The 26,864-nt window shown below is 45.1% G+C and overlaps 1 protein-coding gene across 46 annotated transcripts in view; it reads right to left on the bottom strand.

The window, feature by feature from the left end:
- Nucleotides 1-26,864, bottom strand: part of LOC144772242 (uncharacterized) — a 507,669-nt gene that overhangs the window by 330,500 nt on the left and 150,305 nt on the right. The gene's annotated exons all lie outside the window — the stretch shown is intronic.

The following is a 26,864-nucleotide window of genomic DNA, read 5'->3' as shown; positions in this document are numbered from 1 at the left end:
CGACAATAGAAGCGAATTACTGCAATATTACGTGATAGATGCTGTTGGCCCACTTAGGAGAGGGGGTAACAGAGAGGCCATCCTGCGAGCGACAGAAACTAAATATATTCTTGAACTGGATAGTAAGACCCCTGCTGGGCTCAATGCCACAGAGGATTTTTATACGTGTTTGTAAGCTGTTAGGTGTGTCTTGAAGCTTTAGCTTGACTTGACTATATGTAAGTAACACATCTGAGCCTTCTTGCAAGGCTGTCAAGTCAGATGGTAGTAACTCCTACATTTAAGGCTGGTTTCTGGTGGGTCATTCAAGGTGCTAATCACTGCTTGTAATTCTGCCGCAGTTAACTGTTCAATACAATTTGGGGAGAGGAGTTGGCCTAACGGCTAAGGCGCTCGACCTCGGGATCTGGGTTCGAGTCTCGGTAACGACGCCAAAACCTCCTGTGATTCTGCGCAAATCACTTAATCTCCCCGTGCCTAAAATGAATGTGTGTCCGTCCTCATGTAACGTAACAGGTGCTATGTAAAAGCGCTCTGATACCTGATTCGGTTCGGGTCTAGTTCGCGCTATATAAAACTCTGCAAAAAAAAAAAAAATATATATATATATATAAAGAAAAAAAAAGTTTTTTTTTGTTTTTATTTCCACAGTCACAATCTTCCACCAGCTGCACTAACATGGTTCACATACAGGTCTATAACAACTGATGTGTCCACTCGAACAAAACGCCCACTTGGGCAGTATTTGGCTAACCTTAGTTTAGCCATTACATTCCGATTACACAGAATATTAGACCGCAAAGGCTTATAACAGTGGACAGTGGTTGAAAGCGTATTTTACGTTGATGCGGTCTCTCTGCATTTTGCAGTAAGTTATGCCCGTTATATATAGGATTAAAGGTTTCAGAATATCACGGTATGTTTTTGCACATTTGCACAAGACCTGAGCCACATATAGTTGTGATATGTTGATGCTTTTACTATATCCCTTGAGAGCGTTTTATATCGATTTTTCTTAAAAATAATTAAATGGAGTGGTGTGGCCAAGATGGCGACCTGAGAGGACGCTACTGAAAGAGGCTCCTCGTCCCAATCCCCCACGGTCATCGTAAAAGCGCATTATATCACCCCCATTAGCGCTAAAACAGCTACCCGCCGTGAGCGGAACTCCGGCTGAGACTCTGACCGTGATCGCGAGTGCCGGTGACCAGGGCGCGGCTCCCTAGACGGCGGAGACAGCCATCCCCGGCCGGGGACGTGAACAGAGAGGCCGGCCTACAGAACGGGGGCGGCGGACCGGGCTCCCTGCCGCTGACTGCCGAGCCGCAACGTGACGGCCCCCACTTGCCAGAAGAAGTGCGGGAGGACGAGTGCAGGGAATCGACCGCCGCTTGCTTGGAGGGGCCTGCGGAGCTGAAGGCGGCGCCAGGCGGCAGGACGCATTACCCGAGGCCCAGGCTTGGGCCTCCCTGGCTGTGGCTGTGGTGGCCGCCGCAGCCGGCTGACAACCCAGATACAGAGGTGAGGAGCGAGCCGAAGGAGCACGCGGGGGCTGGGACTCGGGGGGCAGGCAATCGAGCCCCCGGCGAGGGTCGGGCATACCTCCACCGGAGCCTCATAGCATGCAGCCTTACCACTGGGGGCCGCACTGCGGGGCAGCGGCGGGGCATAACAGAGACTGCAGGCCTGGGCGGCCTAGCCAAGACTGCCGGAGGGCAGCGACGGGGGATGACCAACAGCACTGAAGAGGGCGGGACCAGGTGCCGAGGGTGCAGTCTCGGGGGGCACCCGTCGGGCCCCGGCGCATTGCGACACTACAGTGCGGCCCACGGAGCGAGGAGCAGGGCCGGAGGGCATGGGACTGGCCGCCGCACGGAGGTGCGGAGCACACGGGAGGGGCGCCGAGGGGATTCAGCTCGGGGGGCCCGTGCTCGTGCCCCCGGAGGAGGACTGCCCAGGATCTGCGCATTGAGGCCCTTCCAAGCTCGGCCGGGAACTAGCGGCCTGCGCCACGAGACGATCAAGGAGGAGGCCATAACCACGAGCCCGTGCGGCCTCACCCAAGACACAGGGCCACAGCACTGTGGGACTGCCATAGGGCCATCAGGTCCTCGAGGAGAGCCCCCGCAGAAGTCAATGACTGGGTCTTAGTGTGGAGGGGGTACACCAGAGGAGCAGCACTCTAACCTACAGCGGCCACCTGCAGTCCCACGTGAAGGGAGACGGCAACCCAGCTACCGAGACATACTTGCAGGACCACAGGGAAAGACGGCTGGCCCGGGACCACGAATTCAACATACCGCCTCATTCCCAGACCCGCCACAATTCCAAGGAACCACTGGGAGACTCCGCAGACACGGGAGAGGGTACCGGACTGGAAGGGAGCAGAACATGTCGTCCACGAATCGTAGAGGGGGGCGTACCATCCCCGAAATGTTAGCCAAAGGAACACCCAAGGGGGAAAAGAGCCCCGACAAACCGGCGCCACCGAGCCAGCCGAAAGACAAGGACAGGGACGAGGGAGAGGCTCCAGCGACGAAATCATTCATGGAGGCCCTGTTCACGTCTCTCAGGGAGGACATTCAAACCCTCAGGCAAGATATGGTGGGAGGTTATAAAGAGCTGCGCCGCGACATAGACGACATAGGGGAACGAGTGGCGGCAGTCGAGAACACTGAGCAAGCTAGGAGTGAAGAGGTGGAACTCCTGCAACAGGAAATCATCAGGCTCTATGAACAGCAAACGGACCTACAGGCCCACGCGGAGGATCTTGAGAATCGCTCCAGACGTAATAATATACGGATCCGCAAAGTGCCGTCCCAAGCGGGGGGGGGACGGGGGGAGGGGGACATCACGGCATACCTGCAGGATCTGTTCCGTGAGGTACTAGGGGAGAGCGAGAACTTTGAGATCAGAATCGACAGGGCCCACAGGGTGGGCCTAGCACGCCGGGCGCCTGCCCCCCCCCCCCCCGGATATCCTGGCCTTCTTGCCGGACTATCCCCTCAAAGAGCGCATCTTGAAGGCGGCCCACCAAAAACAACCCCTTAGCTTTCGAGGGTCATACAATAGAGCTATTCCAGGACTTGTCCATGATCACTCTACAAAGGAGACGGGCGTTCAAAGTGGCAACCACCTTCCTGCGGGACAACGGGATCCCGTACTCCTGGGGACACCCCTTCAGACTAATTTGCAAATGGAAAGGGGCCCTCCATCAGCTTAGATCCCTGCGAGACACATGCACCGTACTAGGCATTCCGCATGAGGGGGACACACCGGAAGACGACTCCGGAATGCGGCTCTCCCAGTCAAAGTCTCCGCAGTCGACAAGAGATGGTTGGCAGAAGGTGAGAAGCAGACGCTCACCTAAGAAAGGGTTCAAACCGGATCCTGAGACCGTGGCGCACAAACACGCAGCGGCGATACAAGAGGTCTCCAAGGACACGAATGCCGGATCATGAGTGGACATGAGCGGGGGTGTTCGGTCACATTGCCGCATCACTGCCGTTGGGGGGGGCAGGACAGGGGGGCTTCGGGTCCACCATTGACACGCCTTCCCTTCACCAGACACTATACCACAGGCCTGGACTGTCGTTGGGTAGGCCTTGGACAATGTTCACCAGTTGGGGCTTCACAGTTGGGGTTCGGGAGGGGGGGAGGGGCGGGAGGGCGCAGGACAGGGGATTCGGTGTGTTCGGTTCGATCAGGCAGTAGGCATGAGAGCAGGAGGTGGCACCAGACCAGGGCAAAAGAGGGCAGGGCACACATTACCTTATGGCTGACGAGCCCATCCAGGTTCTCACCCTTAACGTAAAAGGGCTCAACAACCCAGTCAAGAGGAGGGCGGTCCTCTCCTTCCTGGAACATTCCGGGGCGGATATATGTCTGCTCTAAGAGACACACTTACTAGCTAAAGACTGGCACCGCATGAAATCTAGGGCCTTCCCGCATCAATTTTACTCCTCCACCACCGAGAAGAAAGCAGGGGTGGCCCTTTTAACAGCCAGACACTTCAAAGGGCGGGTGGGAGGCAAAGTGTCAGAAATCAAAGGCAGACTCCTGGCCCACACTATTTTTATTGGTAATCTGACACTCACTGTGGGGTCTATTTATGCACCCAACACCAAACAAGAGGCCTTTCTCAAAGGGGCGCTATCAGATGTAATGGCCAGCGACGCGAGACACATCTTGATAGGGGGGAAATAAATCTGGTCATGGATAATGAAGTAGACAGATCGGGGCGGAGATTTGGAGACTCAGGAGCTCTATCCACAGCAGGGAAGCAATGGCTGACCGATAGGGGGCTTGTAGACGAATGGCGAGAGATACACCACACCACCCCAGGGTATACTTTCTATTCCCATGTGCACCGCACATATGCCAGGATAGATCACTTTCTTGGCTCCGCGGAACTGACCCCCATGGTCCGTGATGTGGAAGTCACCCCGGCGGCACTGTCAGACCACGACGCGGTGGTCCTTCAATTGATGATCCCACGCACACAGTCACATCGGGGTAGATGGCGACTCAGAGAAAACCTGCTTTCCCGCAAGGGGGTCACACAGCAACTATCCCAGAGCATCACTGATTACTTAAGTCGAAACGACACCGGGGAGGTGGCCCAGTCGACAGTTTGGGGGGCGCTAAAGGCGGTTATCCGAGGAGAAATAATGGCGATCGCGGCAGCAGACAACAGAGAGCGGAAGGAAAGGCGCCAGGAGTTGGCGGAGCAGGTGCTAGAACTGGAGAGGGTTCACTGTCGGACAGGGGCCCCCAGTATATGGCGCAAGTGGAAGGCAGCCAGGGCGCAGCTAGGCGAGCCTGGATTTGGATCAGGCAGAATATGCGGCACTCTGCCTCCGCCACACGTACTATGTGGGGGGGACAAGACTGGCCGCCTACTGGCCAGTAAGCTCAAAGCAAAAACTGTCCGTTCCAAGATCCCAGTCATTCGCGCAGAGGGTGGAGAAGACGTTCGGGAGGACGACCGCATTGCGGAGGCATTTAGAGCATTTTATGCCAAGCTCTATGCGGCAGACCCAGCTTTAGATGACGAGGCGGGGACAACATACCTGGAGGCCGTGGACGTGACGGCTGTCAATGAAGCGAGCGCCCTAGCATTAGATGCCCCCATACGCCTGCAAGAGGTGATTTCGGCAATTGCCAGACTCAAACCACTAAAAGCGCCGGGTCCTGACGGATTCTCCGCAGACTTCTATAAAACGTTCTGCCCCCTCCTGGCGCCTATACTAACAAAATTATTAAACTCCTTCCAGGGCCCAGGCTCGATCCCACAGGAGATGTTGGAGGCAGACGTCATTGTATTACCGAAGCCAGGCAAGTACCCGACCCTGTGTGCGGCGTACAGGCCGATATCGCTCCTCAACCTAGACTTAAAGTTATTCACGGGGATCCTGGCTGCAGGGCTGGGCCCATGCCTGCCAGGCATAATAGAACCGGACCAGGCGGGCTTTGTACCCTCCCGGCAGAGTGCGGACAACACTAAACGCCTGATGCATGTAAGTGACAAGGCGCACTTCAATGCCTCAGATGCGGCCCTGCTGTCGGTCGACGCCGAAAAAGCGCTCGACAGGGTTGACTGGAAGCATCTGGATAAAACGCTGGCGAGATTTGGCATGGGGGACAGGTTTCGAGCCTGGGTGGCCAGCTGCTTTGCGTCACCCCAGGCGACGATCAAAGTAAATGGGATAAGCTACAAGCCGTTCGACATTCGACGTGGCACGCGGCAGGGCTGCCCGCTCTCGCCGCTGCTGTTTGCCCTCTATATCGAACCCTTCGCCCAACACGTTCGAGACAACAGAGACATCACAGGCATCAAATTCGGGGGGAAGAGCAGCCCATCAGTCTATATGCTATATGCGGACGCCATCCTAGTCGCTGTGGACAATCCCAGGGTGTCGATACCAGCATTCCTGAAGGAGATGGAGAGGTTCGGAAAGGTATCGGGCTTCAAAAGGAACGTAGGGAAGTCCGTTATTCTTCCCCTGGGAAGCAACACCCGTCAAGCCAACAGGGGAACGCTACACATAGGGGGGCTGGCCGTACGAACGGCACTACAATACCTGGGGATTGAACTGACGCCCACGACAGCCCAGACGGTTGAACTAAACTACACCACACTCCTGACGCGCATCCAAAGGGATATTTCGAGATGGCGACAACAACCGCTCTCGTGGGTCGGCCGGGTGGCTGCTGTCAAGATGTCCCTCTTGCCGAAAGTGCTTTACCTTTTCCAGACCATCCCAGTCACCCCTCCCATAGGCATGCTCAAGAAGCTGCAAGACACCATGCTACAATACGTCTGGGCCAGTAAACGCCCTCGACTACGGCGCGATTTGGTCACCCCAGTGACGGCTGAGGTGGGGCTAGGGGTGCCTGACTTACAGCGCTATTTCCAGGCAGCACAGATGCGATATCTCTTAGAATGGTCCCGGCCTCTTTCCGAAAAGCACTGGCTATTTCAAGACAGAGCTATGGCAGGCATGCCACTCTGGAGAGTCCCATTTCTGGCAAGACCGGACAGGCCGGCCTACCTCAGGAAGTCACCTATCACCAAGACGCTTCTCCAGGTGTGGGACGCAGTGGCGGTCCCAAGAGGTCTAACGTCCTGTCCATCACCGATGACGCCCCTACTGGATAACCCGGCGTTCCCACCTGGGGTGCTCCCGGGCTCCTTCCCCCAATGGCGGCAGACTGAATGCCGCTCCGCGGGACATTTATTCTACCTGCAGGGCTTCATGACTTTGGACACGGTAAGGGATGCGTATGCGATTGACAAACCGCAACGCTTCCAGTACTTTCAGCTGAGGCACTGGCTTACACACAAGGATGTGGCACCCGACGTCAGCCGTCCCCTCACTCCGTATGAGAGATGGCTTGTCACTAAGTCCACAGACTCGCGGTCAATCACAGAATTATACAAACTGCTGACCCCGCCCCCCACCCAAGACAAGATCAGCAGGTCAGAGACGATGGGAGAGAGAATTGGGACGCACGCACTCAGACAAAGAATGGCAAGACATCTTTTATCGCGCGCACCACACGGCTAGAAACACGGCCAGCAGTGAATCGGCGGTGAAAGTGGCCTACTACTGGCACCTGACGCCGGAACGCTTGCATCAGGGTAACCCACGTAGGGACCCCACCTGTTGAAGGGGATGCGGGCACACAGGAACCATGCTACATATACTTTGGGAATGCGTGGAGGTGCAGGAATACTGGGAGGGGGTACTCTGGGACATACATACGTACTTTGAGACAGAGGTCCCCCGCTTCCCGGCGTACGCGATCCTCGGTCTTCCTAACAGACTCATGTTCCAGCTCAAATCACTACGAGGGAAACAGATGGGATTGGCGTTAGGGGCTGCAACACAACACATCCTCTCACTTTGGGGCACGTCGAGAAAACCTACGCACACTGGGTGGCTACACCGGCTATGGTACATAATGGGGATGGAGCGGATACAGGCTTCGCTCACACAAACATCCAACACTTTCAAAGAAATATGGCTGCCTTTGGTTTCCCTGCTGACCCAAGAATTTAACGATCTTACATGCCCTAAATACCTAAGGGTCCTCAGATTAGCAGATGAATTCCACAACGCGACAACTGTGGCGGAACGCACGGTCTAGATCAGGTCCCTTTAGTCACCAACCGACGACTCACCGGAACACACCGAGGGGAGGGGGGATGGGGGAGGGTGGGCACCAGGGTAGGGAGGCAGTTGGGGTTAGGGAGGGCCACAGAGGAGGTATAAGTACAGGAGTTCTAGCTTGCCTTGTCTGGTCAGGTTTCTACCTCACGAGCTCACATGGACACATGACATCCTTCCCCAATGCTCAGATATCTGAAGCACATGTGGCAACCGGGATTGGAAGTCCCCTGAAACGTTATGTCTGTCTAAATGCTGTTTTGCATTGCATTGCTGAACTCAATAAAAATACATTTGATCAAAAAATAAATAATGAAATGATTTTATCAATGGTCATTGTACATTGTGAAATGAAGTTTATGTAAGATCCTTTTTAATCCTAAATGCGATCTATATGTGTGTATATAGTCTGGTTGATAAAATTAAGGTCAAATACCACTGACAACAATTGTAAACCATGTTGAATTAGCATTTGCACTTTAAATAGTAACCCCTCCCAGGCTGGCGTCATGTGATCAAGGGCTCTGGGCAGGCCGAAACGTTATGCTGGCAGGGCGAGCTTCACGAATAATAAATCACTGATTGCTCACTTGCAAATTTGGGTCGGCTCCTCTTTCCTAAATCGTGTATATATATATATATATATATATATATATATATATATATATATATATATATAAATAACCTACTGGCGGTCGCCAGTAGGTAGTTATAGTTAGGACCTAGTTTCCATAGGAAATCCGCAACATTCTATTGGGAATAACTTTGGCGCCGGTGGACGAATTTTCGCGAATTTCTCAAATTAGGTGGCCAGCTCCGCTCCACTCCTTCCCTGAAAATTTGGGGGGGATTCGTGAAGCGGGGGCCGAGATAAAAGGGGGTCCCAAAACAGGTTTTCCCAGTGTTAATTTCCATAGGGCGGTTGGACTCACTTTTAGCCCGAACGGCTGAATGGATTTCCACCAAACTTGGCAAAACTGTAGGGACTGGTAGCCCGATGTTCCTTTGCTATGTCTCAAGATATGTGCTCCAGTGAATTTTGAGTAATTTAGGTTCATAAAAATATATATATCTATAAGCGTGCCCCGGTACGCGCACCGGGCACGCTACGCGAGTACGCGAGCGGAAAGATGATTGGCTCTCGGGTGTTTGTCAACATTCTAAACAGTCCGGAGCGGCCGCCATCTTGTGTGTCGGTAGGATCGAGACACAAGAGGTGGCAAAAACAAAGGGGGAAATGACTAAAAGGGGGCAGGGTAGACCCCCCCCTGACCCCATAGGTTTGATGTGGGGGCCATAAAAGGGCCCCGCGGGGCAAAAAAAAAAATCCCGATTTTCGCGGGGGGAGCGCCCGGTACGCACACCGGGGAGCGTACCGGGGAGCATACCATTGGGAAAACCCAGTGAAACAGTAAAATAATAATTTAAAGTGCTTAGAGGTAGGGTAGCTCTGAATAGAGTTGTTCTGTGGGTGATTTAAGTACCAACATGTAGGTACCAATGCAGAGTCTTAATTTCAATGTACACCGTCTCCTCTGTAGATATCTTGCATGTTGTTACAGAAGTTATTGTGGTATATGGAATCCATACCATAGTCTGTCAGGAAAGCAGAAACAGATCCTTTAAGCACTCCCTGAGAAGGCCTAGGGGATCATGGGTAGTCTACCCTGGTCCCTTATGATGTTTTCAAGTATTACATTTTACTCTCTTCTGAATCTACACAAAATTGGCGGTGATATGGTGCATTAGAGACAGCCAGTGAGAGAAAGGAGGCAGGAGATGAAAAAGAGATGTCAAATACACATTGGAGATAATATAGTGGGAGAAGGGAAGTAACTATGAGCAAACTTACTATGTAACACAAAAAAGTTGCACAGTATAATATAAGTCTCACTTTATATTATAATCATGTTGGTACTACTTCATGAATTACATATAAAAATGAGTAATGTCTCAAACAATTTTTAATTATTAAATATACATTTATTGTTCAGAATTTTCATAATTTAATAGAACTTCCAACATCTGATTATCTGGAATCTCCTAAAAATGTTGATTGCATGATTCAATGGTTTCTATACAGTCAATTATTTCTTGGTCCAGAGACTCATCCATGAAATCCAAGTCAAGAAGATCTTCTTCAAGAATGTCCTCATCCATAATTTCAAAAGAAATATTAATGGTCTCTTCTTTACCTTCCATTTTCTTGCTGTAAATTGCATAAAAAATAACTACCGGCACCGGCAGCGCTACGGGAGTCCGCAATCTTGTGTTTCGGTAGAATTGAGACACAAGATGGAGGACAAACAACGTTGGGAATGGGTAAAAGGGGGCACGGTAGACACCCCCTGACCCCCTAGGTTTTCTGAGGGGGGCTTAGGAGGCCCATATAGGCCCAAAAAAAATTCTTTTTTTTTTTTTATTTTCACGGGGGGAGCGCCCAGGACGCGCACCGGGGAGCGTACCGGGAGCGTACTTTGGTGAAAAATAGTGAAAAAAGTTAGAGTAAAATAATCGTTTTGAGTGATCAGAGGTAGGGTAGCCCTGAAAAGAGCTTTTGGGTTCTGTGGCTGATTTAGGTACCTACAACTAGGTTCCAATGCACAGTCTTAAATTCAGGAGGAATATTCTATTCCCCTCATCTGAGAAGTGCACACCATCTCCTCTGTAGATATCTTGCATGTTGTAACGCAAGTTATTGTTGTATATTGAACTAATTCGATAGTCTCTCATGTAAGCAGAAACAGATTTATTCACATGTTTCCGTGCTTTCTCAAATTGTGGACAAAATTGGTTGGACCACTTCCATTTCTGTCTTTGGCATGTATTGGAATATACCAAGGCAGTTTGTGGGAAAAGTGCCATCAATTGCCCAAAGGTGTCCTTTAAAAGCATTTCCAGACCTACCCCAGTCAAAGTGCCTAGGTCATTTCCACCACAGTGCACAATTATGAGGTCAGGGTGTGGCAGATGCAAAAAGGTTTTCACCAATGGTATCAATTGGTGACATCTCAATCCTCTCTGGCCAATCCACTTGATGTCCACATTTGGTAAATCAATGTTGTGAAAATTTCTGATAGCTACATCCACTGGGCTCAAAGGTACGCAGCTATGTCCAATAATCCAGACAGAATACATGGTGAGAGGAGGTTCTGGTGCAGTCAGATGAAGTGGGGGAATGAAATGGCAGTTGGAACAGGGAGTTTGTAAAAGAAAAAACTGTGGAGTTTCAGTGCTCTTGAATCACAAGCAATGATTGGTGGATTCAGATAGTTGAAAACTGAAAGTTAGGGTGCATGGTTCTGTTCTGTGAAAGAAGTAATTTGAATGGTTAAGAAAAAGTCATTTAAAGAAACATTGCACCGGATAAGCTGGTGTATTGAGAGGTCAAACATCCTTGCTGAGTTCATTTGCAACATTGTAGAATAAACTTTTAAACCTGAGAGCTCAGTGAGGAGGGAGTTGCTATGGTAACAGGCAGAAAGGGCTGAGGGGGGAGGGGTGTTGGTTTGGAAATAGTGAGGGAAGAGTTTTAATTGGTTAACATGAGGGATATGTGTGTAGAATTAGAGGTTTTCGGTGCCATTCATGGTTGCAGTGTCTGGAGTGCATACCTTTTGCTCTGCTAAAGAAATATTGGTGTGTGTGTCTGACACTGTGCTCAATCTCCCAAAGCATTTGTAAAGGTGAGTAATGATTCATTTAATATAGATAGAGACTTGTATGCTCTATAGAGAAGATTTAGAAGCAAATTGTGGTTTTTTAATATTGCTTTGTGTCATGTTTTTTGATAATGCTTGGTAAAAAGATTTTGCTGCATAGAGGAATTGTATTTTGTAAAATTGTGAAGTTTCAGTAGTGACATGGAATGCTTGTACATAGGACCTGTGCTGTGTTTCTAAATTGTGATGTGGAAAAGGATTTTGGGGGAAATGAATGGCTTTTACATTTTTGAGAAGGAATAAATAGTGTCTGCATGATTAAAGAAATATATTTGAACCTTTAACAATGATGTCACCAGTGTTACCTCAGATTAGGAAGCAGATTGAGCTTCTTTCTTGTTGGTTTGTCTCATGTTTTTTGATAATGCTTGGTATCAACATTTGCAAGATAGAGGAATTGTATTTTGTGAAATAGTGAGGTTTCAGTAGTGAAATTGAATGCTTGTACATAGGACCTGCGCTCTGTTTCTTAAATGTTATTGGAAAAACGATTTTGGGGCAAATGAGTGGCTTTTACATTTTTGAGAAGGAATAAATAGTGTCTGCAAGATTAAATAAATATATTTGAACCTTTCACAATCATGTCACCTGTGTTTCCTCAGATTAGGAAGTAGATTGTGCAGATGAGGTGAGGCATGTCCAGGGATGCAGAGGAGGTGAGGCCTGTGTCCAAGAGTGTAATGGACAGGACTCACCTTCTCTGACCCTTGGACAAGCCTCAATGTACAGGCCTAAATGTATTGGGTATAATTGATGGTAACAGGGTGCAGATGAGGTGAGGCCTGTCCAGGGGTGTAGATGAGGTGAGGCCTGTCCAGGGGTGCAGATGAGGTGAGGCCTGTTCAGGGTTGCAGATGAGGTGAGGCTTGTCCAGGGGTGCAGAGGAGGTGAGGCCTGTGTTCAAGAGTGTAGTGGGAGAGAGGCCTGTCCGGAGGTGAGGCCTGTGTCTAAGAGTGCAGTGGGGGAGAAGCTTCATGAAGTCTAGTCCACTGCACTCTTGGACACAGGCCTCACCACCTCTGCTCCCCTGGACAGGCCTCACCTCCTCTGCACCCCTGGACAGGCCTCACCTCATCTACACCATTGGACAAGCCTCTCCCCCACTACACTCCTGAACACAGGCCTCACCTCCTCTACAACCTTGAACAGGACTGATCTCCTCTGACCGCTGGACAGGCCTCACCTCCTCTGCACCCCTCGACATGCCTCACCTCATCTGCACAATCTGCTTCCTAATCTGAGGAAACACAGGTGAAACGTGCAAATATATTGATTTAATCATGCAGACACTATCTAAACCTTGTGAATAATGTAAAACCAATTCATGTGCCCTAAATCGATTTTTACATTTAAAAAACAGAGCACAGGTCATATGTACAAGCATTTCATTACACTACTGAAACCTCACTCTTTTACAAAATACAATTCCTCTATGCACTAACATTTCTTTACCAAGTATTATCAAGAAATATGACACAAAGGCAGAATAAAAAAGCTTAATCTGTTTCCTAATCTTAGGAAACACAGCTGACATGTTTGTGAAAAGTGCAAATATATTTATTTAATCATGCAGACACTTTCTAATCCTTCTGAAAAATGCTAAAGCCATTCATTTGCCCCTTAATCGTTTTTAAATTAACATTAAAGAAACTGAGCACAGGTCATATGTACAAGCATTCCATTTCACTACTGAAACCTCAGTTTTTTTACAAAATACAATTCCTCTATGCAGCAAAAAAAATTTACCAAGCATTAACAAAAAACATAACAGAAAGCAACAATAAAAAAACACAATCTGATTCCTAATCTGAGGAAACACACCTGACATGATTGCGAAAGGTGCAGAGGTGAGGAAAGCACAAATGGCTTTCATGATTGTGAAAGGTGCTGAGGAGGTGAGGCCTGTGTCTAAGAGTGCAGTGGGGGAGAGGCTTTATGAAGTCCTGTCCGCTGCACTCTTGGACACAGGCCTCACCACCTCTGTTCCCCTGGACAGGCCTCACCTCATCTGCACTCCTGGTCAGGCCTCACCTCATCTGCACCCTGTTACCATCAATTATACCCAATACATTGAGGCCTGTCCAGGGGGCACGGAGGAGGTGAGGCTTGCCCAATGGTCAGAGGAGGGGAGTCCTGTCTATTGCACTATTGGACACAGGCCTCACCTCCTCTGCACCCCTGGACAGGCCTCACCTCATCTGCACAATCTGCTTACTAATCTGAGGAAACACAGGTGACATGATTGTGAAATGTGCTAATATATTTTTTTTAATCATGCAGATACTATCTAATCCTTGTCAATAATGTAAAACCAATTCATGTGCCTGAAATCTTTTTTATTTTATTTATTGAAATAACAACAAGAAACACAACAAACATCACAAGGCAATAATGACAATTGAGCAGTTGGTCATGGGTCCGTACAGAAGGCGCTCCGGCATATAGTATACAGTCAGTAACCATAAGAAAAGGGTGGGAGGGGGGCAGCGAGGAGAAAAGCAATAATACCTGTAAAGTCAGTAAGTGGAATGTCAATCATGGGGACAAAGCGACATCAGGGAGTAAAGCATGCGGGGGGTGCAAACATCTCCACGATAGGAGTTCCACTGCGACCAAATTCTACTCCATTTCTTGGGTCGACCCCGTGACAGGTAAACAGTTTTCTCCCTAAACATGCACCAGTCCATGTTTTCCTTCCAGGACAATACAGTAGGCGGCCTGTTGGAGCCCCACAGCTGTGCAATGTCTCTTTTCGCAATCATATTGCCCAGGGTCGCCCAGGCGGTCTGAGCCGTATTATAGTCAGTGGGCTCCCAGACATTAAGGAGACAACGCCTGGCTTCGGGAGGTAATGCAACACCAGTCACCCTTTCCATTACAGCATGTACACGGGACCAAAATTCACACACCACCGGGCATTCCCACAGAATATGGAGAAAGATGCCAACCATGCCGCATCCACGCGTACACTGATCATCCACGAAATCTTTTTTTAAATAACATTTAAAAAACAGAGCACAGGTCATATGTATAAGCATTTCATTACACTACTGAAACCTCACTCATTTACAAAATACAATTCCTTTATGCACCAACATTTCTTTACCAAGCATTATCAAGAATGTATTAGTCTCTCTTATATTCTCTTCCTGACTTACTCTATTTTTCCACCTGTCCCCTTCTAACACCCTCTCTCTGACTTATTCCTTTTTACATCCTGACTCTGTGTTACACTCTTACACTCTCTCTTTGACTTACTTTCTCTTACACCCCGTCTCTGATTTATTCCCTCTCTCTCTTTTTTACAGCAATTTCTAAGTCATACTCTTACGTCCTCTTTCTGATTTACTCCGTCTTACAACCTTTCTCTTTGTAACATTCTCTCCCTGACTTACTCCCTATTACACCTTTTGTCTGTTTTACACCCTCTCTCCCTCTTTCTGACTTTTTTATTCTCTTCCTCTCTTCCTGTTACACCCTCTGTCTGACTTACTCCTTGTTACATCCTCTCTCTGATTTACTTCCTCTTACACCCTCTCTCAAACTTACTCTCTCTCTCCCTTTTACAGCCTCTCTCTGTTTTAGTCTCTTTTACATCCTCCCCCCTTCTAACACCCTCTCTCTGTCTTACATCCTCTTACACCCTCTCTCTGTCTTACACCGTTACACCCTTTTTCTGACTTACTCCCTTTCTCCCTTTCTTTGACTTACTCCCTCTCCCTGTTGCATCCTTTCTGTCTTACAACATATTATACACTCTCTCTGTCTTACTCCTTCTCTATGTTTTACTCCCTCTACCTGTTTCTTTGTCTGACTCTGTCTCTTTGTGTTACTCCCTCTAGCTCTTTTTCTCTGTCTTACTCCTAGTTACATAGTTGCTGTGGTATAAACTTAGATATGTTGTAAACTAGTGTTTATATCGTTTGCTTATTGTCATTGCTTTGTTGTTTGGTAATAGTGGTCTATAATGTGTTATTTTTTTCTTTACCACAGATTGAAATCAAGATTTCAATTGTAAGGAAATATGCCCTCAAGGCAGAGGAGAAGGAAAGATGCCAAGCGGAAAAAATCAAAAACAGCAACGGAATTAAAGCACTCCCCTACAACAAATACTTCAAAAAACACAAAAAAAGCTCCTGGTAAGACAACTAAGTCTTTTTTTCGGAACATATAGATAAAAAAAAAATGTTAATGGGGATGTGAATATACAGAAGGAGAGAGCAAATTTGAAAAGGAAGGAGAGGCCCCCCAAAAATGTTACTACTGGAGCAGGAGAGAACAGTATGTATAGGAATAGAAGGCAAAACCAATTTAGGGACATTCGTAGACAGATGTTTCGCAATAGGGTAGTTTTAAATTTGTTAAAAAATGTTAAGGTAAACAGAGCTGCTTTTTACAAGAAAAGAAAAGTGTAGAGAAGATTGTTGATCAGGCTTTTGAAGTGTAGAAAAAATTATTTATTTTAGTAATCAATAGAATCAGGATACTTAACAAGGCAATTGATGTTTTCAAATCGAACAGTAGATGGAAAAGAATAATTAATCGGACTAATTTTTGTGAAGTTTTTTCTGGAGAATGGATGCATAGTTCAAGTTGTGAGCCATTTTTTAATGAGGAGAGTTACTTCCAGCAGAATGTTTTGGTGCATGCAGTTGACACCAGTGGTCGAGCATATGAGGTGAAAGACGGTTGTCAGATTGAAAAAGAGAAACTTGTGTCTAGAGATGCAGAAGAGGTGTTAGCTGATGAAGTTTTAGGGAGACATACTAAGGGTCCAGTGTACACTTGGAAGTGTAGTAGTATTTGCGACAGGATTCAATCGATTTGCTTCGTAATTTCTTACGTACATATAGTAAGAAAAGTCTAAAACAGAAAATGAAGATGTTGCAAGACTTAGATCCTTGCAGAGAGAAAACACAGGTTTGCATGGGCATTCACTGGCTTGTCTTTCTAGAAAAGTATGTCAGAGTGTTTTTCATCATTTTAGGATGTTAGCAGTGCATCATAATAAAATGAGGAAATTAGTGAGACGGTTGTATTATGCAAAAAGTCCAGCATTTAAGCTTAAACAGTTAAACAGTGCTCTTTTGCATGGATCTGAATTAGATGTGAAGAACATTTGTGAAGAAATTGAGTTGTTATTTTGGTGAAAAAGAGGACAGTGTAGAAACTGACACAGTAATAGAAGGTAATGTGGAAGACAATGTACAGATTTCAAGTACAGAAAAGTTTGACCAGGAAATTACCAAGTTTAAGGTGAAATCAAGTGAAAGGCCTAATTTTACTTGTGTGTGTTGTCGACGGACTCATTATAAGATTCAGACTAGGTTAGTTGATTTATATGCAAAAAGTGAAATGGAAAATAATAGTGAATGGAAGGATTTGCAACTTATTTGTTGGTGGAGAATTCTTTTGATTTGAGTTCTGATCAGCGTATTTGTAATTATTGTTTTAAAAAATTAAATGAAAACAGAATGCCTGCTAGAGCTGTTCATAATAATCGAGTTGGTAGACACTCCTTCTGAATTGATGGATTTAAATACCTATGAATCTATTTTGATTCAATGTGTCCATCCTTTTCAGGCTATTGTTCGCATGGAGCCTAAGATAGGGAAATTGCCTCCTTCAGATTTACAGAGCGGATTAAAGGGTAGAGTTGTTTATTTGCCTCTAGATTTCAAGAAAAATATTGATACAATTGGTGTAGAAAAAGTGGAATAGGAACCGCTGGTTATTCTAGTTAATGGGGTTCCGACAAAGAGTAAGAAAATCTGGCAAGATTTAGTGGATGTTAGGAAAGTCAAAAAGGCAACGTTGTATTTGGTCAAAAACAATGAGTACTACAAACATGTATGTGTTGGAGCAGAGGAAACAGCTGCAGAAGAAGACAGTGATTGTTCAGCCGGCCAAATTGAAAAAGTTGATGTGTCTAGAAGTGAAGAAATATATGAACATTATACTGTTCATCCTTTGCATTCCAAAGAAGTAATGGGGAATGCAATTGACTTGTTTCAAATGAAAGCAGCAAAAGGAAGTCCCATTAGTGTATGGGAAGAAAGTTTGGAAGCTCTTTGTTTTCCACAGTTATTTCCAACAGGTCGAGGTGGACGATATGACGATCGACCAGTTCAAATTCCTGCATCTGAATACCGGACTTTAAGATTATATGCTGAAGATCCAAGGTTTCGTCAATGCATTCCGTATTTGTTTCATCTACTGTATGAAAGTGACTTGTCTGGGCTTTCTTATGCAGTGAACCATATACTGAAAAGTGGAGCACATCTGCAAAATGTTTCGGCGAGGGACTTTATGGAGAAAGTCAATCTGTAAGACAGTATTTTGGAATCTCACCTAATCAATCTCATGGCATGTCAGCGTGGTACAAACGAGTATTGGTTCCGTCGTCATGGGGAATTGAAATGTATGCTAAGAAACTTAGGAACTCCTACATGATTCCTCACTCTTAGCTGTGCTGAGTATGCATGGGACAACTTACTTCAATTTCTATGAGAAGCAAATGCAAACATACAAAATATAGAATTCAAAACACCTGGAGAACTGTGTTCTTTGGATCCAGTGAATGTATGCAGATATTTCAATCATAGATTTGAAGCTATGATGTCTTTTATTACCAACAAAAAAAATCCTCCCATTGGAGGGGTTTTGGATTTCTTTTGGAGAAAGGAGTATCAAGCGAGAGGTGCTCCTCACATACATATGTTATGGATTAAAGATGCACCCAAATTTGGAACAGATTCGGATGACACAGTGATGAGTTTCATTGACGAGTATTCAACATGTGCTGTTCCGTAAACTACCGAAGAAAACAGTTTAAGGCAACAAGTTTTACGCTTTCAATCCCATCATTGTGGAAAGTACTGTCGTCGAAAATTCAGAAACAAGGACAAGTTCTACACAAAATGTCGTTTTGGGTTTCCACGACCAGAGATTTCTAAAGGAAGAGTAAATAATTTAATGTCTTCTCTGCGACATACTGTGACGAGGAAATCACCAAAAAATACATACAATTTAAAAAGAAACGAAGAGTCCAAGTACATCAACGACTACAACCCAGTGATTTTGTCCATGTGGAATGCTAACATGGATATTCAGTTCGTTGCTGACAACTCTATTGCTGTGGCTCGATATGTGACGTCTTACACCACAAAAAAAGAAAAGACAGAACTGAAGGAAATGTGGGAGGACATTTCACATGAAAAGAATATAAGTAAAAAATTATACAGTTTCAGTCTGAAGATGTTGTCGCATCGAGAAATTGGAGCATATGAATGCTCTGATTGGTTATCATCAGCAAGTCTCTATGCCAAATCAGGAACAATCATTTGGGTGAGTCCAGGTCTTGCTGCAACACGAAACCGTGTTTTGAAATCTGTACAAGAAATTGAGTATTTGGCGGAGAAAGAACCAAACAGTACAGATATTTTGAAGACAAACATGTTGGATACATACAATCCAAATAGAAGTAGTCATCTTGAGAACACTTGTTTGTATGAAGTTCTGCAAAACTATAGTTATAAGAGGAACATCACAGAAGATATCAATAATGGAATATATGCTGTCATTGGGTGTAAAGGATGTCTAGTGAAGCAGAGAAAAGGCCATTTGATTAATCATCGAAAATTAAGTTGCGAATCTCCAGACAAAAGGGAATTGTACTATTTAGCTCTTTTGCAACTCTTTAAGCCATGGCGTACAGAAGAGGAACTACTTGGAGATTTTCTCTGTTGCGAAGATTCTTTTAATGCAACCAAGGATACCATAGAATGTCCTGTTTTTCCAAATTATCTGCAAATGTTGAACGAAGAAATAGAGCAAGAAGCCACAATTGCTGCAGAGATTGCTAGAGACAGTTTTCAAGACAGTCAGAGTTCTACTTCATTGAGTCAGGATCCACTAGGAGGACCAATTATCCAAAATGAAGCTGCCACTGCCATGGATGAGGTGGAAAGAGCAATGGAACAAGCTCAAGAGGATGTAGTTAACTTAGAAGATTTGGTGAAACAACTAAACGTTGAGCAGAAACAGATATATGACGAAGGCTTCAGTCATGAGAAAAAAAGAGTGCTCATGTACATCATTTAAGCCTGTCCGACTGTACGTGAGTGGAGAAGCGGGAACTGGAAAAAGTTTTCTGATTAAAGCAATTGCAACTTATCTGCAGAAAAGGACTGAATCACCGCTGTCTTGTGTTGTAACCGCTCCAACTGGGCTGGCAGCACATAACATTAAAGGGATTACTTTACATCGTTTACTGATGCTACCAGTTGGGCATGATAATAAACTGCAATACCACAAGCTATCTGGAGATGCGTGTTCTGAAGTTTCCAGAGTCCTGAAGAAAATGAAACTTCTTATCATTGATGAAGTAAGCATGGTCTCAAATCTAATGCTTGCTTTTGTGCATTTGAGAATGCAAGAAATTCTTAGAACAGAGTATGATGTCAAATGTATTTATATGAGTAAGGTTTTTCTATTGCTTTTTAGCTCACTGACAGTTGTCTTTTAATATTGGGCTATTCGTCTTTACCAACTTTTGCTCCTAGTACGGGTCTCCTACTCGCCTTTTCCACGTTCCCCCTTGCATGATATGGGTCTCTTTTAGACCTCCCCCTCTGCCTCGTTTCTCTCTCTTTTCTAGTCTTTCTTCTCCTCTTCTAGCTTTTCTTTTTTCCTGGTTCGCCCACATGGATGCTCCCGTACCGTCTATTTTGCTTAGGGGTTGGTCTTCTATATTTTTGAGCTCCGCCCCTTCTTTGTTATCAATGTTGTCTTCGTTTGTATCCCTTTCCGTTATATGCCAGGTTTAAATGTATTATCCCTTAATGTTAAGGGTTTGAATCACCCGGTGAAACGATCTAAAATCTTAGATTATTGTAAATCTCTCTCGGCGGACTTGGTTCTATTTCAGGAATCTAAGATCGCTAGTAGAGAAGCGTTATTTTTAAAGAAAGAGTGGGTGTCGGATGTGTCTTGTTCGGATGCTCTTGGTAAACGCAATGGTGTGGTTACATTAGTTTCGAGGAATTCAGGTTTATCGATTCTCTCCTCTGAGCATGATTCTGAGGGTCGCTGGCTCTTATCTAAATTATCGGATGGACAACATGATTTGTTTGTTATGAATATCTATGCTCCGAATGTTGATAACCCTGCTTTTTGGAAATCCATCTCTAAAAAATTGCATGACACCCCACATGCTGGAAATCTTATTGTTGGTGGTGATTTTAACTTACCTATGGATCCTTTATTGGACAGGAATTCTGCATTTCAGTTTCGTCCACCTAAAGCACACAAACAGATGCTTAACATGTGTTCCATTGCTCAATTGCATGATATTTGGCGTCTCCATAATCCCACTGCTAGTGACTTTTCTTTCTTTTCCTCCCCTCATTCCTCATTCTCTCGTATTGATTATCTCTTAGTTCACTCTTCTCTTGTCTCAGCTTCTTCTTCCCCACTCATACATCCCATTGTTATCTCGGACCATGCTGCGGTCACTTTTACGCTTTCGTCCTTTGCTCCGAAACCGCGCGGTCGTTCTTGGAGACTTAATACGGAAGTGTTACATGACTCTGCCCAAGTGGAAGATTTTTCAACGGATATAAACAATTTTTTCCGTGAGAATGAGGATTCTGTATCTTCTCCGATAGTTTTATGGGACTCTTTTAAATGTACTTTCCGGGGCCAAGTTATTGCATGCATGTCCAAACGCAATTTAGCGATTAAAAAAGAACTTACTGATTTATCGTCTGAGATTAAAACTCTGGAGGCTTCCTTTAGACATACTAAAGACCCGACTATCCTGCAACAAATTAAGCTTCTAAAATACAAATATAATACAATTGTCACTAAAAGAGCTCATATTGGTTTCCAGGCACAAAAGTCCAAAAAATTACTCTTAAAGAATCGGGCTGGTAAACTTTTGGCTGCTACATTAAAATTCCAAGATTCCTCCTATAAATCCTCTCAGATCTCTTCTATTACAGATCATACTGGCTCTAAAAAATTTCAAACTGAGGACATTCTTGAAGTTTTTCGTGATTTCTATAATAAATTGTATACCCCCTCTAACCAAGCTTCTTTTGACAACTGCCAAGATTTTCTAAAATCGATTCCGATTCAATCAGTATCAGAAGAAGATCGCTCCACTCTGAATGAACCTATCTCACCTGAGGAAATAGTTTCTGCTATCAAGGCCACCCGTTCGGGGAAAGCACCTGGCCCAGATGGATACCCGATATTATTTTATAAAACCTTTCTCCCGTTGCTTGTGCCTAAGTTGCAGGCTGTCTTTGACGCGTTTGTTCGTAATGGTTCTGTTTCGGGTACGGCTGCTGAAGCCACCATAGTAGTGATTCCAAAGGAGGGGAAGGATCATTCGGACCCTAAGAATTTCCGCCCTATTTCGCTTCTCAATATGGAAGCGAAGATCTTTGCTAAAATTCTGGCTAAACGTCTAGAATCTTTCATTCCCAACCTAGTCCATCCCTCCCAAACTGGTTTTGTTAAAGGTAGGCTGGCAAGAGACAATATTCGCACTTTTTGCCATATTATTGGGGCGGCTAAGCGATCCCAACTACCTGCCGCGGCCTTGGCCCTCGATGCGGAGAAGGCCTTCGATAAGGTCTCTTGGCCTTTTCTTCGAGCTGTCTTACATGCACATAACCTTGGGGACTCTTTTATTAACATGGTAATGTCTTTATACTCCCAACCTAAAGCTAATATTCGAGTTAATGGTTCTACATCCTCTTTTTTTAATCTTTGCCAGGGCACGAGACAGGGATGTCCCTTATCCCCTCTTTTGTTTTTGTTATCTATTGATCCTCTCCTTCGGTTGATTGATTTACATCCTGATATCAAAGGGTTTTCTTTTGGCCCTCATTGTCTTAAAACTGCAGCCTACGCTGACGATGTTCTCATTTTCTCGGATGACATCGCGTTAGCCATTCCTGCTATCTCTGACACCATTTCTTTGTTTTCTAAGGTCTCGGGATATACCCTAAATAAAGATAAGACAGAACTGTTCCCCTTAAATGCCTACTGCTTTCCTGCTCATATGGGTTCGGCTGGCTTTAAATGGCAAGCTACCCATCTCAAATATCTAGGCATTTATTTTTGTTCTACGCTCCATACCACGGTTACTTATAATGAATCTCAAACTCTTGCTAAAGTTCGTCGTCTTCTGGACACATGGTCTCCAAAACATATTTCTTGGTGGGGTCGCCTACAAACCCTTAAAATGATGATAACTCCGATTACTTACGTAGACCTTGTGATATGGGGGGTTGTAATTTCCCGGACTGGGAAAAATACCAGACTGCTTTTTTGGCCTCCCAAGGTGCCCTATGGTTTTCTCCACCAACCCGTCATATTCCTCTATGGCTACTCATAGAACAGGATTTAGCTGCTCCTCTACCGCTTGCCTCTTTTTGTACTACTTCCACTTTCCATATTCTGTTCTCCCGATCTATCATTATTGATACAATTGTCGCACTTAAGAAAGTGGATAGAAAGATGGCATTTCCTCTGCACAAAACTAGATGGTCTTCCATTTGGCGCAACTCCAAAATTAAACTCAATATCACTCCCACACTTATGTCGTACTGGGCGACGAAAGGTATCTCTCTTGTACAACATCTGTATGATGATTCTGGTGAGCCCTTACCTTTCTCTACTTTAGCGCTCAAACATTCTCTAACAAATCTAGACTTTTACACTTTTCTTAAAATCAAGGTTGCGATCTCGAAAACTCGTCTTCACCCCTCCTCTTCCACCGTCTCGCTGTTCTCTGTTTGGCTCAAAGCGGGTCATGTTGCTTCCCACATATATAGGTTTCTATCCTCTACTTTGCTTCCTGATCAGACGGTTGCACAACAAAAATGGTTGCGTCATTTTGATCACAATATTACGGATCATATTTCCACCGAAGCTTGGCAATCCATTGGCAAATTAGCGTTACGTAATAAAATAGCTCCCTCCTTAATACAGTCCAAGTTTTTCTCGATCAATCTACTCCACTGGACTCCGGTACGTCTTCATTCCCTCAACCTTAAAGAGGATGACCTCTGTTGGAGTTGTGGCGTTGAGGCGGGTGACTTTCCACATATGTTCTTTAACTGTTCCTTACTTAAACCTTTCTGGGTCCTTATTCAGCAACATTTGTCTCTTATCTTTGACATTGAGCTCCAGCTCTCTTTTCCTTTAGTTCTATTAGGTCCCTGGGCGGCTCCTACGCCTCTTCCCCTTGATCCATTACAATTACAACTCTTATACCTTCTTCTATCTGTAGCGGTCAAAGTTATCCTTATGGAATGGAAATCTTTCTCGTCTGTCTCATATCATACTTGGTGGGCATGGGTTTCCTTTTTACGCAGTGCTCACACCTCAGTAGATCTAGCACACCTGTCGCCTTCCATCTCTAAGGGGGTTTGGGCAACTCTGGATGAATATATGGAACTCTCTGCGAAAGGTTTAGTCCCTCAATTTCCTGTTGTTATGTCTACCTAATTTTTGTCTGGTAGTTGCGGTACTGGGTTCTTCCTGTGGGATTCCTTCCTTCTTTCTTTCTTTCTTCCTCTTTCCTGTCCTCTCATCCCGTTCTTTCTTTCTGTTGCTTTTTTCCTTTCTCTCCTTCCTTCTTCCTATGGTTCTTTTTCTCTTCCCCTCCCCCTATCCCCATATTAGGGATTGATACGTTCTAAGTTATGAACAATGTACTCCCTTATTGGCTCATTTCATTACCTTCATATTGTTTGCCTGTTTTCCACTTTTACTTACATTGAGCTTAGTTATTGATCAAATGATGCCCATGGTTTCGCGTTCCTCTCATATTGGAATGTATCGCCTCTTTGTATTTTGTTTGCTATTATTTGAATCACTATTTCTCTTAATAAAATCTTCTTGAAATCAAAAAAAAGAACAGAGTATGATGTGTTATTTGGAGGGAAACACATTATTGTTTTTGGAGATCTACTGCAGTTGACTCCAGTGAAAGGACAACCAGTGTTTAAAATGCTCACGCATGAAGATACCAGGAAGTGCCTAGGAAGCATTGGAAACGTTAGTATATGGTTAAATTTCAAATATGCAGAACTGCTTCAAAATATGCGACAGGCAAAGGATGAAGATTATAAAAATATTCTACAAGATGTAAGAATCGGAAAAGTAAGTGAGCATGGGAAAGAAGCTTTACATGCATGATTAATTTCAAATTTGTATCCAAATGAAAACATTCTTCCAGGGAATATTTTTAAGAAAATTACTGAGAACAAATCTGGGATATGTTTGATGCCAACTCTGCAAGAATGTTCCATCTTCAACAACAAAATGTTAAAGTTAGAAAATGAAGAGATTGTGAAACTGGAAGCTATAGATAAAATAGAGCATATGGGAGCAACAATTATTTTGTCAGAAAATTTGAAATCAAAATTGGATTCATTAGAGAAGAGTATATCTAAAACTGCTGGTTTTGAAAAGACCCTGAATGTGTGTTTAAATTGTCGTATCATTTTGAGAAGGAATTTAAATGTTGAAAGAGGTCTGGTAAATGGAGCAATGGGTCATGTTGTTGATTTTGTGAATTACAGAAATAGAGATGGAATTGAATTTTTAAAAATTAAATTTGATGGCATTGAGCAAGTACAACAAATCAGTCGTTGTTCTGCTAGATTTTTGCTTGTAAAAGACTTATATGTTCGCCGAAAACAGTTTCCTGTTTGTCTGGCATATGCGGTGACAATTCATAAATCTCAAGGTTTAAGTGTAGATAGTGCTTTGGTGAACATTGGAAGTTCTGTGTTTAAAGAGGGTATGGCATATGTGGCATTATCACGAGTCAGAACTTTATCAGGATTGTACTTGATTGAGTGTGATGAGACTAACATTTGTGCAGATCTAGATTGTGTTAAAGAATACAATAGGTTAAGAAGAGAGTATGCTCCACATTTGCCTCAATATCCTCTGTTTGAAAAACGTGTGGTAGGCCAAAAAAGAAGAAATGAGAATAATTGCAGTGAGGTAGTAGCACAAAGACAACAAGCATTTACAATGCAATGGTTTCGCCTTTGGAAAAGTTAGAGCTATTGGCATTGTAAATGACAAAATTTGTATTTATGTGTTGGTTTTGAAAACAGATAAATAAATGGCATTGTCATTTACATTGCCATTAGCTTAATCTCTCGCAAATGTGAGACCTATTGCATTTGCACCCACACATGAACCACAGCAGTCAAGGTGGGAGGTAAATGGACGGGGCAGGGACAGCAGGCATCGAGTATTACTAGCAGCACAGAGGAGAGAGTGCAAACAGCGATGGCAAGAAAATAGGAGGAGCAGGGGAAGTAGAAAAGAAGGGAAGAGGAGATGAAACGAGCTAAGAAAGGAGTGAATGGCAGAGCTCAGAGGAAGTTGAAAGAACAGGAGTAGTAGTAAAGCAGTGGGGGGGGAGAACAGAAGGCAGTGACAGCGGTATGGGAAATAGGTGAGTGATAGTGCGAGGAACACGGATGAAGCGGTGGAGGGAGTTTAGAGAACAGACACAGAAGGTGCACTGAGGATATGGGAGAGTAAAATGGGAACGTAAAGAGTAAAAACTGGGGGGAGGGAAACAGATGGTATAGATAAGAAAACAGACAGGGCAAAGTATACATGGCTGCGGGGAGAAAGAAAAGCAAGCATTGGCTAAGTCAGCAGGTCAAGCGAGCGCCTGCTAAATAATTAAGAGTGGAGCCCGTGTTGTTGTTAATGCTGAAAGTTCAGCGCAGCACCCGGGGACAGGACAGAGATGAGGAGCAGTCAGTAGGGTGAAAAGGCGGGCGCTATGCTGCAACTTAAAGCGTGGTTTGTGCATTGTTGGTAATGCTGAGGTTATTGCGGCGCCGGTGGGGAGGGGTGGGGGGGGGGGGATTACGGGACAGCGATGAGGATCCGCCAGCAGAGTGTGAAAGTGGGTGCTGTACTGCAACCTAAAGAGCGGTGCCTGTGTTGTCAATATAAAAGCTGGGATGTTGAAATAGAGTAGGGCGAGCCGTGTGGCAGAACTTGTTTGCTTAGTTTCCCCAGTCAGCCATGTAAAAACTGGGGGGAGGGAAACAGATGGTATAGATGATAAAACAGACGGGGCAAAGTATACATGGCTGCGGGGAGAAAGAAAAGCAAGCATTGGCTAAGTCAGCAGGTCAAGCGAGCGCCTGGGAGTATTAATCAAAGATGAGCCCGTCCACGTACACTTGCGGCGCAGTAAACAGGAGCTAGCAGTCCCTACTAATGTAAATGCTACGGCAAACGTAATGATTGGTTTGACAGCTTATACACCCAGGCAAGTATTACTCGCAGAAACTAGTAAGAAACATTGCCAGCTAATTATTTGAGGAGTAGGCAACATGTCAGATGTTAAAATCCAATGTTGGGAAGAACAGATACCCCAGCCTTTTGCCCCTACTCCCCCTTCACC

Source organism: Lissotriton helveticus, chromosome 8 (assembly GCF_964261635.1).
Source record: "Lissotriton helveticus chromosome 8, aLisHel1.1, whole genome shotgun sequence".
Lineage (NCBI taxonomy): Eukaryota > Metazoa > Chordata > Amphibia > Caudata > Salamandridae > Lissotriton > Lissotriton helveticus.
Note: the sequence above shows the minus strand (reverse complement) of the source record. Positions and strands in the feature narration are given on the sequence as shown.